This window comes from Vicia villosa, linkage group LG1, assembly GCF_029867415.1.
Source record: "Vicia villosa cultivar HV-30 ecotype Madison, WI linkage group LG1, Vvil1.0, whole genome shotgun sequence".
NCBI lineage: Eukaryota > Viridiplantae > Streptophyta > Magnoliopsida > Fabales > Fabaceae > Vicia > Vicia villosa.
Window position 1 is genome coordinate 89,374,646 of NC_081180.1, and position 10,808 is coordinate 89,385,453.

The 10,808-nt window shown below is 38.0% G+C and overlaps 1 non-coding gene across 1 annotated transcript; it reads left to right on the forward strand.

Annotated features, from left to right (window-relative positions):
- The first annotated feature begins 1,747 nt into the window (after positions 1-1,747).
- TRNAR-UCG (transfer RNA arginine (anticodon UCG)) lies at positions 1,748-1,821 on the forward strand. Its single transcript has one exon. It is a non-coding gene; the product is annotated as a tRNA-Arg (tRNA).
- Positions 1,822-10,808: the final 8,987 nt, after the last annotated feature.

The window sequence follows — 10,808 nt, forward strand, 5'->3', positions numbered from 1 at the left end:
ATAAGCCTTTGTTATGAAGGATACCTTGACGAACAATTCAATCCAAAATTATGTTTGATAATTAACCATTAATAAGACAATTGTAATCAACTTTATTGTTCAACTTTTAATATGGCTAGACACGAGGTATTAGTCGTGATAAATTATTTAATGATCACTCAAACCATCAACAATTATGACTTCACCTAAGACATTATGAGATTACAATTTATGAAGAGGGTTACGTAGCAAAGCTTGGAGGGAATCATTGGACACAATTACTTAAGAGTTGTAAACCTCGTGTTCATCCCCGAATGCCTCTTCTAGGATTTCACAAAGTGTTTCATGCATGACACGATTCAGGGGCATGACAAAGAAAAACCTATCCTTGAAATTCTTCAAGGAATCCATGTACACTTCAAAAAAATAAATAAATTACGACCCTATTTCAGTGAAACCAACTCTTGAGGTTTGTCCGGGCCAAAGCACTTCCTCAGAACATGGAATAAATGGAACAATAAGGTGAACTTTGGATGATTTTTCTTATATTTACACCAATATTGAAGGACTTTCACATACTCCCAACTGGACAAATGCCATTGTGACGGGGCAATCCCAAATGGTTAAACACTTGAAACTCGAAGTTGTTGAAAGATATAGTGACCCACATATGGGAGAACAAACACTCTTACATGGGGAGACCACACACCCCATAACAACTAAAAATTCTTAAGTTCTCTCTCCCCTGCGGGGATAGTTACTCGCCATTATTAGGATGGCTCCAAATCTCGACATGCCCACTCCAAGTTGTCTTTGCTACGATAGGAAAAATGGTAACCCAAGATATCAATGTTCACTTAGCACTACTCTTTAGCATCAATGAGGAGTTATATTGACACTTTATTATCAATTTCCTTGTCACTACTGTTCAAAGACAAAAAATTGACGACCATGATCCATAAACCTAACATGTTCCTCAAACCACCAGGTTTCCTTTGTAACACTAAGTGAGCACTTGGACGAGTGCTCTAGACACCTAGCGAACACGTGCACTTTGGGGTCATCCATAACATTCTCTACTTCGTTGAGATTGCCTAAATAAACATTTCTAAAGATAGATTTCATACTGACATGGTTCATGTTAATACATGTGGGAAAACACTCTATATTGCTTGGAATAAGGTCGATCACTAAATCTCAAAAATAAAAAAGGAAAAAAGGAAAGTTCATTAAGTTTGATGCAATTTTGACGGTCAAATTATTAACTTTTTTTTTATTTTTTAACTACCCTATCCATTCACAGAAAAACCATTCTGGTCTCCATTTCAATACATATCAATAATATTAAGCAAACTAAACTACAAACTTAAAAATATAAAAGATCTAATAGTATAAACTCAAGACTATTAGACTATTTACTTTATGTTGATTTAATTTAATCATTCTAGTTGGTAACCCAAGTATTCGTTTAGCTACCCTAGAATCGGAAGATCTATGCGTAAAAGGATTGGACTCGCCTAGCACTCTTCCAATGTATATTTATTTTACTCGTGAAGTGCTGAATGTAAGACTAAATTATTTTGCAGTATCCACCGGCCACAGAGAATAACAAAACTGAACTCAAGGTTGACACAAACAGAATAACATCTCAATACTAAAAAAACTTCCAATTCAATAACCCAAATTCATAAATCTCGAGTTTACTTGTTCTTTGAGACGAGATCATTTTTAAGTTGTGTTCTCAAAACATGCAAAACAGTCAATAAGTGACCGCATAGCGCAGTGGATTAGCGCGTTTGACTTCGGATCAAAAGGTCGTGGGTTCGACTCCCACTGTGGTCGATTATTCTTTTTCCCATTTCTTGCTTCAATATTCAAAACCCCCAAATTCGTGCTCTGATTTTATTATGCTGTTATAATAGTTTTTTAGCGATCTTGCTTTATTTTAGGAAATAAAACTTTTGTATATTCATTTATTTTTAGGTGTATATTATAATATTACGAATTTTCATTTTAGAAACTAATATTTAACTTGGGTTTTGAATTTGGTTGGATTAAAGTTATTATGGTCTTTCCTATGATAATATCAGCTATTATAAAGTCTTCTTTGATTGACATTCAAAAGAGTGAAAGATTTTGGTGAGTGGTTTCAGCTTCTCACAAGGTGGATCAAGCTGAATACGGGCAGTGGGAGTAAAACTAATGGTGGTTCGAGGTGCAAAGGGCTGATTCAGAGAGTTGAGAGTGAATGGCTATGTGGCTTTTCAAAAAGTAAAGGAGGTGTTGATGTTACCAAAGTGTGAGTTGCTCAAAATATTTGTCAAGATGGAGAAGTTGGATTGGAAGTTAGAATGAGTCATGTGTATGGTGAAGCAAAATGTTTATGTGAATGAGCTTGCTAGCTAACATGGGGATTGAGGCTAAAAGCAAATTTATGATGATTCTCTTAAATCAGACAAAATTTTTGAAGCTTGATGATGTTGGAGTTTCTCATAAGGTCTCAAGAAAACTTTTACCTATACACGATTCATGTTTGAGAGACCGTTTACATATCTGATCGATTTTGGGATGGATCACCAAGAGTGGGCCGGGATGTAACTCAAAGCCAATAGTTGTAACCCATCCGCCAAAACAAGGTCGTGCTGAGACTGAGAGTTGATGGACCAAACTTATCCTATCGGCTCTAAAATAACTTGGAAGGAATATTCGAATTAAAATACATAGATAACACATGCCTAATTGATAACATCATGACTTACGATTTGTTAATAAAGTTTGATTTCAATTACAATTAAGAGAAGTTTCATTAACTAGGGACAATCACTTTAATGATTCTTGATGAGCTTTAGGTGCAGAGTGAGTTAGAGTTATTATATAATGAGATGATAATTGAGGGAAAAGACACACCCAATTTCACCAAAGACTTTACTGACCTTCACTAGTAAAGTTACATTGATGTACTTTTCTAGTACATTCCGCGCCCGTCGTAGACCCCGATAATGACTGAAAACAACCTTGATAGAATTAGGCTCAACTGTGTCTCCCAAACCGTTCTTGTACAACGCGAGAGGGTCACAACTAGAACCACGAGACCACGAGTCAATGATAACTCGTTTGATGGTTCACAATGTCGAGGTTTGTAACCAATCTATTTCTACTTCCCGTAGTCGCTTGTCTCAGGCCTTTACTTCAAGGAGCCACGCGTCGCAAGATGAAGCACCTGAAGCTCCTGAAGTCCAAGAGGAACCTGCTGCTAAAGCCCATGTAGAGAGTTATATAGGAGGCCTATTTGACACCTACTTTCTTCATCTGTATAGAGACCATGCTTCTAGGCATGCTTGGGAAAGAGAGGTATTTTTATTTACTTTTGCATTGCATATGTTTTAAATTAATTAAATTGCGACTGATGGTGATATGTTTTTACATTAGAATCTGTGTTTAAAATTGGTAAACCACGACACGAAGATATTGGATTAACAACCCAACGATGATTGGTTCAAGAATGTTATCCGCTATTTTGGTCTTGTCGGTTTATGTGTTGCTGCGTACATCACTATAAACTATGACATGCCAACGACATTTTCAGAGAGATGAAATTCAGAGACTTCATCTTTCCACCTTCTTCTTGGCGAGATGACCATCACCATAAATTACGTCTCATGCCTCATGTATATTCCCATTTGAAGAAAATTACTAAACCACATAAGGCTCGGTCGAGAGGAAGTTAGTGAGAGGGTTGACTCAAGTGAGGCTGCAAATGAGGTAGCTGACACCATATGTGCTAATGATAAATTTAAATTCTTTGAAGAACTTTATAAAACCCAGCTGCAGAATAATGAGGATGCCAATGGCGATGATATGCAGGTTGAGTACCACCTAGTGTGCGCATTGAGGTGTTACATCTAGTACTGGTTGGCGCATCTATTTTTGTGGACAAAAGTGAAACCTACGTTGATATGGTCTATCTTAAATACTTCGTTGACTTTACGGAGATTCACGAGTACGAAATTGCAAAAATACAATAGAGAGATTAAAATTGTGATATTTCATCCTTGGAAGAACTACACAAAGACTTTCAAGTATGACAATCTAACCTATTAAAAATGATATTGGTATGTATGTTGTTAGCTATTGTGATTATGATTTCATTATTTAAATTTATTACTATATTTCAATTACTAATAATATCTCTAAACCGATGTTATTGTTGATCAATTGAATTTGGTAAAGATGATGAAGTTGCATAACTAAATAATGGATAAAATAAGGACCAAAAACACTAATGTCGATGATGAGGAAGAATCGACAGAAATGATGATTGGTTAACTGAAGTAGAACTTAAAGTTTAAACAACTTTGACTTCTTATAATTAAATTTAGGATTAAATAGTCTTTTCGTCCCTGTAAGTTGACATGTTTTTGATTTTAGTCCCTAAATCCTTTTTTTGGATGGAGTCCCTAAATGTTGATTTTGTTTTGATGTCAGTTCTTAAAGTTAAACTACTGTTAAAAATATGGTGTGGTTAACATTGATGATATGAAATTAATTTTCCATTTTCCTCTTCTAACACTCTATTATTACACGGAAAATATAGTTTCCCACCAAAAAATACCTAAAAAAAACCCAAATACATTTTTACATTTAGTCCCTGCAAATTAGGGTTTCGAAATAGGAAAAATAAAAAGCTTTGTGTAGGAGACAATTGCATGAGGAAGATGACAAACAATTCACTGTGGTACATGACTGAGGTAAAAGAAGGTATCTGTAATGTCCTAGATCTTAACTCAACTCAATTATCATGCTAATTATGTATTAGTGTGGATATTAAGTTAATTAGAGAGGTAATGACAATCTTTAATCAAGAGTGACACAATGGTAATTTATTTAGTTTGGCAAGGGAAAAGTTGTACTTTCACCAATTAAGTACATATTCTTCAAATTGAATTTTTTTTCTCATTTCTACAACTCACTTATCCTTCTAAAAATTAGATTGAGAGAAGAAGTTTGGATCCAAGAGAGAGAGAGAGAGAGGGAGAGAGAGAGACGATTTGGAAAGGAAGGAGGATATAAAATCTTCATCTTGCTTCATCTTGTACCTTGCATATGGAAAGTAGCATAGGTTTCTTGCAACAACTTCATCTCTTGTATTCTTTCAAGATAACTCAAAATTCCTCAGTAAGGTGAGTTCTAGTTTAGGCTTTCAAATGGATATTTAGTTCCACTTAGGGAATACTTGATGATAAGGTCCATAGCTTTGCATTGTTGGGGTTTAGATCATAGAAATGTAAGTGGGGTTTAAGTTACAATCAATGTTCTTGCTTTTTTATGGATGCTTGATGAATCAAATTGCATATTGTATGCTTGTTGTGTTAAGAGTGTTGTGAATTTGCTGGGTATATTTAGAGTGTTTGGATGTATGAAAGGAATGGAAATTATGGGTTTAAAAAGGGAATTTTTGATGATCTTCAAGGGGACAATTGATTGGGTGTTCATGATAATCAATTGCTTCCATAAAGATGGATAATTGAACCCATGACCTCTTTACCATAGTTCAAGTATGTTACAACTAGGACAAGCATTTTTCTTTATGGAATACTCCTATGCAATCATTTAACCCTAGTTCGCCCTGTTTCGTATCCAATCCCTTAGTACACTTATGGGGATCGAGTATAATTGCGTTGTGCAGATTTTATCAAATAAAGATACACCTTGTGAATACTTATGAAATGATGAATAGGTAATACTGTGAGATATTGGATCGAACTCTAGTATTGTCGAAAGGTAGCTTCTTGGTTCGACAGTTCGACAGAGTTAAGCATGAAGTCGAAGGATTGTTCACATGCTGGTGTCGAAGTGTGCATGCTGTAGTCGAAGATGGGTCTAGCATGCAGATGTCGAAGATGCTAGGGTTGTTAGCATGTTAAATTAGGTTTTAGTGTTTAAACCCTAATTTGTTAAGTTAGCTTGTTTATTAAGTTGGCTTGTGTAATGGGCCTTGCTGAAAAAGCCCATTAGTTAGTATGTTAGGTTTTATTATAAATAGCATACTAGTCTCTCATCATTGCTAAGCTGCAAATCCTAATTTGGGTGAGAGAGGTTATTTGTTATTCTTGTAAACTTGTAATCTTGTTTTAAGAGAAAGTGAAAGAATAGCAGTTATAACCAATTCTTGTGTTCTTATTCTCTTCCCTAATTCCCTATTATACTTTGTTATTGGTATCGTTTTTCACAACAAATTGGTGCGGTGAGCGTGGAGAAGATGCCTTCAACAAAGTATGAGATTGAAAAGTTCACCGGAGTGAATGATTTCGGTCTGTGGCGCTTGAAGATGAAAGCCCTACTGGTTCAGCAGGGTTGTTTGGAAGCGTTGAAGGGAGAGGCAGCCATGAATGCAGAATTGACGGCAGCAGAGAAGACAAATATGATCGAGAAAGCACACAGCGCAATTTTGTTGAGCCTTGGTGATAAGGTTCTCCGACAGGTATCAAAGGAGACGACGGCATCAGGGTTATGGGTGAAACTTGAAAGTTTGTATATGACCAAATCGCTGGTAAATCGACTCTACCTGAAGCAAGCTTTGTATTCATTCAAGATGATTGAAGACAAAGTATTGGCTGAGCAGTTGGATATGTTCAACAAGCTGATTCTTGATCTTGAAAATATTGATGTGAAGATCGATGATGAAGATCAAGCGCTGTTACTATTGTGTTCTTTGCCTCGATCACATGCTCACTTCAAAGAAACTCTCTTGTATGGAAGGGAGTCCCTGACGTTTGAAGAAGTTCAATCAGCCTTGTACTCTAAGGACTTGAATGAACGAAAGGAGCATAAACCTTCGACTGTTGGCGAAGGTTTGGCCGTTAAAGGAAAACTCTTACGAAAGGATGGTAAGTTCGACAAGAAGAAAGGCAAAAGCCAGTCGAAGACTTACAGTGGCGAAGCATCTGGCATTCGATGCTACCATTGTAAGAAGGAGGGTCACACAAGAAAGGTGTGCCCTGAACGCTTGAAATATCATGGAGGTAAGGATAATGGCAACGCTGCCATTGTTCAAGATGATTTCGAATCATCTGATGTTCTTGTGGTTTCAAGCAGTGACTCTAAGAAGGAGTGGATTATGGATTCAGGTTGCACTTGGCACATGACTCCAAACAAAGACTTGTTCGAGGAATTATGTGATCAAGATGGTGGATCAGTATTGCTGGGAAACAACAAGGCTTGCAAGATTGCAGGTGTTGGATCTGTGAGATTCAAGCTCCATGATGAGTCAATAAGGTTGTTGACTGAAGTCAGGTATGTTCCTGATTTGAAGAGAAATCTGCTTTCTCTTGGTGAATTCGACAAGAAAGGATATGTTTTCCAAGGAGAGAAAAGTATCCTAAGAGTCATGAAGGGTTCGAAGGAAGTCTTGAGAGGCGTGAAGAAACAAGGCTTGTATACCCTTGAGGCTGAAGTTGTAAGTGGTTCGACAAATGTTGCATCCACGAAACCTTTGTCGAAAACAGAAATCTGGCACATGAGATTGGGCCATGTCAGTGAAAGGGGTCTGGTCGAATTAGGGAAACAAAATCTGCTTGGTGGAGACAAAGTCGAAAAGCTGAAGTTTTGTGAACCCTGTGTACTTGGAAAATCTTGCAGAGTGAAGTTCAACAAAGGCAAACAGAGAACACATGGATCCCTTGATTACATCCATGCTGATCTTTGGGGGCCTGCAAGGTGTCCATCACATTCAGGAGCAAGGTATTTTCTATCCATAGTAGATGATTATTCCAGAAAATTATGGGTATTCATCCAGAAGACTAAGGATGAAACTTTTGAGAATTTCAAAAGTTGGAAGACTCTGGTTGAAAATCAGACTGGCAGAAAGGTCAAGAGGTTGAGAACCGACAATGGCCTTGAATTTTGCAATGAGGCATTCGACAGTTTTTGTGCTGCCTCTGGTATTGCAAGGCATAGAACTACTGCAGGTACTCCACAGCAAAATGGTTTGGCTGAAAGGTTTAATCGAACTATTTTGGAGAGAGTCAGATGCATGTTGACTAGTGCGGGGTTAACAAAGGTGTTCTGGGCTGAGGCTGTTTCGACAGCAACATATCTGATAAACAGATGTCCTTCGACAGCGTTAGATATGAAGACACCTGAAGAAGTTTGGTCGGGACATCCACCAGATCTCGACAAACTGAGAGTATTTGGCTGCGTAGCCTATGCTCACATTAGGCAAGACAAGGTAGAACCTAGAGCTCTGAAATGCATGTTCATGGGATACCCTGAAGGAGTCAAAGCTTATAGGCTATGGTGCCTAGAGCCAGGTCACAGGAGGTGTATCACCAGTCGAGATGTAGTTTTCAATGAAGCTGAAATGGCTTTTAAGAAAACTAATGATGTTGGTCGAAGTACAGAAACATCTGACGAAGAGCTGGAACAGGTAGAGATTCCTGTTGAGGTGGAGCATGTTGATGCTGAATTGCATATCCCAGATGAAGTCGAAGAAGAAGCAGAAGATGCTGAAGTTGAGGAAACTGACGATGACTACCTATTGTCGAGAGATAGGTCGAGAAGAGTCATCAAGCCACCTCAAAGACTTGGATATGCAGATCTTATAGCTTATGCCTTAATCTCTGCAAGTGAGGTTCTAGACGAAGAACCTAGAGACTATAAGGAAGTTATGAGGAGTCGAAATAAGACTGAATGGCTGAAGGCCATGGATGATGAGATGAAATCTCTTCATGATAATCATACTTGGGAACTGATCAAGAAACCTGTTGGGGCAAGGTTAGTCAGCTGTAAATGGATTTTCAAAGTTAAGGAAGGAATTGAAGGAGTGACGTCGAAAAGATACAAGGCAAGGTTAGTTGCAAGGGGTTTCACTCAGAAAGAAGGTGTCGACTTCAATGATGTGTTTTCTCCTATTGTGAAGCATAGGTCCATTCGAATGTTGCTTGCCATGGTGGCACAGTTCGATCTTGAACTGGAACAAATGGATGTGAAGACTGCGTTCTTGTATGGTGATTTAGATGAAACGATCCTGATGAGGCAACCTGAAGGGTATGTCGAAAAGGGGAAGGAAGATTATGTGTGCGAGTTAAAGAGATCTTTGTATGGGCTGAAACAATCTCCTCGACAGTGGAATAGGAGATTCGACAAGTTCATGGCACGCATAAGTTTCATTAGAAGTCAGTTCGACCACTGCGTTTACTTCAGATTTTGATCTGGTAATTCATTTGTTATTTTGTTGCTTTATGTGGATGATATTCTCATAGCAAGCAACAATGTTGAAGATGTGACGAGGGTGAAGGCTGAACTCAATAAGGAGTTCGATATGAAGGATCTGGGAGCTGCTTCCAGGATTCTTGGAATTGACATTCGAAGAGATAGAAAGAAGTCAAAGTTATGCCTATCTCAAGAGGCATATCTACGGAAGATTCTTGAAAAGTTTGGTATGTCGAATTCGAAGCCAGTTGTGACTCCAACAAACCCTCAATTCAAGCTGAGTATTGATCAGTGTCCCAGTACTGATGTTGAAAGAGCCTATATGAATAGCATCCCATATGCTAATATAGTCGGTTCTTTGATGTATGCTATGGTCTGTACTAGGCCCGACATAGCATACGCAGTAAGTCTTGTAAGCAGGTACATGGCGAATCCTGGAAAGGCTCACTGGCAAGCATTGAAGTGGATTTTAAGGTACATAAATGGGTCTCTGAATAGAGTCCTAATTTATGGTGGAGCCTTGGGTGAAGATAGTAAATCAGTAATAGAAGGATATGTCGACTCTGATTATGCAGGTTGTATGGATTCCAGAAAATCTATTTCTGGATATGTTTTCACTATGTTTGGCACTGCAATTAGTTGGAAAGCAACACTTCAGAAGGTTGTTGCTCTATCAACCACTGAAGCGGAGTATATTGCCCTAACTGAAGCTGTGAAAGAAGCATTGTGGCTTGAAGGTTTTGCGAAGGAGCTGAAACTTCAAGGTCGAGGTATCACTGTTAAATGTGATAGTCAAAGTGCAATACACCTGTCGAAGAATTCAGCCTATCATGAGCGAACTAAGCACATTGATGTGAGGCTGCATTTCGTCAGAGGAGTAATCGAGCGTGGAGAAGTCCAAGTGCTGAAGGTTTCGACTGAAGACAATGCTGCTGATATGATCACCAAGACATTGCCGAGTTGCAAGTTTTTCCACTGTATGCAGTTGATAAAGCTGCATGAAGAAAGCTAGTCTGTTCCTTGACGTTGTAGAGTTAGGTCCAAGGTGGAGATTTGTGAGATATTGGATCGAACTCTAGTATTGTCGAAAGGTAGCTTCTTGGTTCGACAGTTCGACAGAGTTAAGCATGAAGTCGAAGGATTGTTCACATGCTGGTGTCGAAGTGTGCATGCTGTAGTCGAAGATGGGTCTAGCATGCAGATGTCGAAGATGCTAGGGTTGTTAGCATGTTAAATTAGGTTTTAGTGTTTAAACCCTAATTTGTTAAGTTAGCTTGTTTATTAAGTTGGCTTGTGTAATGGGCCTTGCTGAAAAAGCCCATTAGTTAGTATGTTAGGTTTTATTATAAATAGCATACTAGTCTCTCATCATTGCTAAGCTGCAAATCCTAATTTGGGTGAGAGAGGTTATTTGTTATTCTTGTAAACTTGTAATCTTGTTTTAAGAGAAAGTGAAAGAATAGCAGTTATAACCAATTCTTGTGTTCTTATTCTCTTCCCTAATTCCCTATTATACTTTGTTATTGGTATCGTTTTTCACAACAAATACAAATAAGGTTTCTCCTAGTTGATTAGATTATTAATGAAATCAAAAGGTGAGGAACCTTTAAGTGAATCAA